The sequence below is a fragment of the Penaeus japonicus genome, unplaced genomic scaffold (assembly GCF_977035675.1).
Source record: "Penaeus japonicus unplaced genomic scaffold, GWHDUDI00000001_assembly GWHDUDI00000010, whole genome shotgun sequence".
Classification (NCBI taxonomy): Eukaryota; Metazoa; Arthropoda; class Malacostraca; order Decapoda; family Penaeidae; genus Penaeus; species Penaeus japonicus.
The window spans coordinates 35,763,394-35,768,393 of NW_028234412.1; positions in this window are offsets into that span (position 1 = coordinate 35,763,394).

The window sequence follows — 5,000 nt, forward strand, 5'->3', positions numbered from 1 at the left end:
GTCTCTTTGTGTCGTGTATTACCCATTCTGTTGTTTTCTTTGTCCACCTGTTGTCCTGTCTCCGATATATGTGTCCAGCCCACTGCCACTTTTTCTTCTTGATGGTCTTGACTATATCCTCTACCTCTTTTTGCTGCCTGATCCATGTGGCCCTTTTCTTGTCTCTTAAGCTAACTCCTAGCATAAGCCTATCCATTCCTCTTTGGGCGCTTACTAATTTCCTCTCGAGTGCCTTGGTCGTAGTCCATGTCTCTGATCCATATGTCATGACGGGGAGGACGCATTGGTCAAAAATCTTTCTCTTTAGACATAGTGGCAGACGATTTCGTAATATATTACTATGTTTACCGAAGGCACTCCAACCTAGCTTGATTTGCCGTTTTATCTCGGCTTCGCAGGATGTACTCGATTGAATGAGTTGCCCTAGGTATACATACTCGTTCACTGCTTCTAATACCTCGCCCTGTATTTGTATTTGCTTAACTGGGGTTCGACTGTTGAACATGACTTTAGTCTTTTTCATGTTCATTTTAAGGCCAATCTTCAGACTTTCCTTATTTAAATCGCTTATTAATTGTTGAAGTTCATCTGCTGACTCACCGAAAAGAGCAATGTCATCTGCAAATCTTAGATTGCTTAAGTGCTCATTCCCTATTTTAATCCCTCTCTCTTTCCAATCTAACTTCTTGAGTACTTCCTCCAAGCAGGCTGTAAACAGCTTCGGTGAGATGGTGTCGCTCTGCCTAACACCCTTTTTTATTGGTATTTTATTGGTTTCTGCGTGGATTTTGATGGTCGCTGTACCATCTCTATATATATCCTCTAATAATCTGCAGTATATTTCCTCTACTCCTTGTTTACGAATTGCATCCAGTACTGCAGATATCTGTACCGAGTCGAATGCCTTTTCATAATCTACGAATGCCATACACAGGGGCTTCCTATATTCGTTTGTTTTCTCCCTTATTTGAGCTAGTGTGTGGATATGGTCTGTAGTTGAGAATCCACTGCGGAACCCCGCCTGTTCCCTGGGTTGTTTTGAATCTAATGTATCGGTGGTACGGGCTGTGATGATTTTTGTGAACAGTTTATAGATTACAGAGAGGAGGCTTATAGGTCGGTAATTCTTTAAGTCTTTTGTGTCTCCCTTTTTGTGTATTAGAATTATTATTGCGTTTTTCCAGGCCTTCGGAATCTTACCGACGTCTAGACATCTGTTATAAAGACTGGCCAGCTTTACTGCCGAAATTTCTCCTGCATCTTGAATAAGATCCACACTAATGCCGTCTTCTCCTGGTGTTTTTCCTCTTTTCATGCTTTTTAGTGCCCTATTTACTTCATCTACCGTGATGTTTGAGTGGTATAGGTTGCGATTGAAGTCTTCTATTACTTTGATAATTTCATTTTTATTGTATGTCGCCTCTCCGTTGGGTTTCTTTACGGCATACATTTGTTTTTTCCCTATTCCGAGCCTCCTCTTTGTTGCCTTAAGGCTGGTGCCGGCAAGCAGAGCTTCGTTTATTTTTCGTATGTTAAATTTGCGTACATCTTCTTTCTTCTTCTTGTTTATCGTCTTAGTCAGCTCTGTTGATTCTATCTTGTCTCTGATTGATGTTATTTTCATGTCCCTACGCTGTTTCATAAGCTCTTTTGTCTCTACCGAAAGCTTACTGAACCTTTCTTTTTCGTCTTTACCCCCTATTGCAAGTGCAGCTTCCGTTAATATCTCACTGAATTGGTCGTTCATTTGGTCTATGTTAAGATCTTCTTCGAGAGCTGAGTATTTGTATCGGATGTTGATACTGAATTCCGTCGCCCTATTCTTATTGTTGGTTAGATTAACGAGAGGCTTTTGTATGAGCTTGTTTCGTTCCCTTCTTAGCTGTAACTTAACTCTACTCCTGACCAGTCTATGCTCGCTACCGACATTTACTTTATTTATAACGGTTACGTCTTGTACAATGTCACGCCTATTGGTGATTATGAAGTCAATTTCGTTTTTAATGCCGGATGGTGATTTCCATGTCCATTTCCTCCCGGGTCTCTTTTCGGAGAATGTATTCATAATTTTAAGGGATCGAGCTTCGGCGAATTCTATCAGCCTTTGCCCTCTCTTGGCATTAAAATCCCCCATAATCACGGTAAAGTGGGTTTTTGCTCTATCGGTAGCTGCTTGCACATCTTCATAGAAGCTCTCTATCTCATCACTATGACTGCTGGTAGGAGCGTAAACTTGGATAATTTTTAGGGTATATCTATTGTTTAGTTTCAGTATTACAGAAACCACTCTTTCGCTCACATTGTAGAATTCCCTAACATTCTTTTCAAGTCGCTTGTGAACTAAGAAACCTACTCCTGATTCTTGTTTGCTATCCAAGGGTTTACCTCGCCAGTATGATAAGTGCCCATCATTTAGTAATTTCTGTTCTTCGCCTAGTCTCCTAACTTCAGAAAGTCCTACGATATCCCATTTAATAAATGAAAGTTCCTCAAGCAGTGTCAGAAGATCAGATTCTGTTCCCAGGGTCCTTACATTGTATGTGCATAAGTTCATCATATATATATATATATATATATATATATATATATATATATATATATATATATATATATATATATATTATATATATGTTTATATATATATATATACATATATGTTTATATATATATATATATATATATATATGTTATATATATATATATATATATATATATAATATATATATATATATATATATATATATGTAATTTATATATATGTAAATATATATATATATATTATATATATATATAAATATATATATATATATATATATAATATTGTGTGTTACCACATATACGTGTGTGTGTGTGTGTGTGTGTGTGTGTGTATCTATCTATCTATCTATCTTTCTATACATACATACATACATACATATATATATATATATATATATATATATATATATATATATATATATAAATATATGTATGTATGTGTGTATGTATGTATATCTATCTATCTATTTGTCTTTATATATATATATATATAAATATAAAGATGGATAGATAGATAGATAGATATTTATCATGATAGTAAAAATGATAATTATTTTCAACACCAATATCATCATCATTATCATAATTATCATTACATCATCATCATTATGAATATCGGCATCAAAAGTATTCATCAGAAGACAACAAACGAACGAAAAGACACATCTGGAAGTCAATGGCAATATTGGAGTCATTCCAATAGCTCTACGACGTACTTTGGGAGGAAAATGGAACCGTCCCAGCTTTTCCTTTGCGCCAATCGGATCAGAGGTAAGCCGCGCGTCAGTGCAGACAGCATCGAAAGGAGAGGGGTAGGGGGGAGGAGGAGGAGAAAGGAGGGCAGGAGGGAGGAGGAGGAGAAAGGAAGGGGTTGAGGGGGGAGGAGGAGGAGGAGAAAGGAAGGGGTTGAGGGGGGAGGAGGAGAAAGGAGGGCAGGAGGGGGGAGGAGGAGAAAGGAGGGGGGTGAGGGGGGAGGAGGAGGAGGAGGGGGGGGAGGGGGAGGAGGAGGAAGGAGGGGGGGGGGGGGGAGGAGGAGAAAGGAGGGGGGTATGGGGGAGGAGGGGGAAGGGGGAGAAAGGAGGGGGTTGTGGGGGGAGGAGGAGAAAGGAGGGGGGTAGGGGGAGAAAGGAGGGGGTTGAGGGGGGAGGAGGAGAAAGGAGGGCGGGAGGGGGGAGGAGGAGGAGAAAGGAAGGGGTTGAGGGGGGAGGAGGAGAGAGGAGGGTGGGGAGGGGGGAGGAGGAGGAAGGAGGGGGGGGAGGGGGGAGGAGGAGAAAGGAGGGGGGGATGGGGGAGGGGGGGGAAGGGGGAGAAAGGAGGGGGTTGTGGGGGAGGGGGGAAAGGAGAAAGGAGGGGGGGGGAGAAAGGAGGGGGGAGGGGGGAGGAGGAGAGAAGGAGGGGGGAGGGGGGAGGAGGAGAAAGGAGGGGGGGAGGGAAAAAGGAGGAGAAAGGAGGGGGGGGAGGGGGGAGGAGGAGGAGAAAGGAGGGGGGAGGGGGGAGAAGGAGAAGGGGGGGGAAGGAGGGGGGAGGAGGAGAAAGGAGGGGGGGAGGGGGGGAGGAGGGAAAGGAGGAGGAGGGGGGAGGGAGGAGAGAGAGGAGGAGGAGGGGGAGGGAGAGAAAGGAGGGGGAGGGGGAGAAAGGAGGAGGGGGGGGAGGGGGAGGAGGAGAAAGGAGGGGGGGGAGGGAGGAGGGGGGAAGGAGGGAGAAAGGAGGGGGGAAGGGGGAGAGGAGGAGGGGGAGGGGAGGAGGAAGGAGGGAGGGGAGGGGGAGGAGGGGGGAGGGGGAGAAAGGAGGGGGTTGAGGGGGGAGGAGGAGAAAGGAGGGCGGGAGGGGGGAGGAGGAGGAAGGAGTAGGGGAGGGGAAGGGGGAGAAAGGAGTGGGGGAGGAGGGAGGAGGAGAAAGGAGGGGGGTAGGGGGGAGGAGGAGAAAGGAGGGGGGTAGGGGGGAGGAGGAGGAAGGAGGGGGGGAGGGGGGAGGAGGAGAAAGGAGGGGGTAGGGGGGAGGAGGAGAAAGGAGGGGGGGAGGGGGGAGGAGGAGAAAGGAGGGGGGAGGGGGGAGGAGGAGAAAGGAGGGGGTAGGGGGGAGGAGGAGAAAGGAGGAAGGTAAGGGGGAGGAGGAGAAAGGAGGGGGGAGGGGGGAGGAGGAGAATGGAGGGCGGGATGGGGGAGGAGGAGAAAGGAGGGTGGGAGGGGGGAAGGGGGAGGGGTCGTTGAAGGGATGCTAAGTGAAGGGAGGGAGGGAGGGGGAAAGGGAGGGGAGGAAGGTATAGGAGGCAGAGGGGGTTAAGCAGCGTTTGCTTCGAAGCAAAAATATTTACTGTGTACTCTGGGTATCTACGCTATTTGTGTTTCCGGTCGGTTTTCCGGTGACGATATTTCTCTTTCCCTTGTTTACCTTTTTTTTTCTTTTTTCTTTTTTTTCGTTTTTTGTTCTCAGTCAAAGTAACTGAACCTGATATTATAACA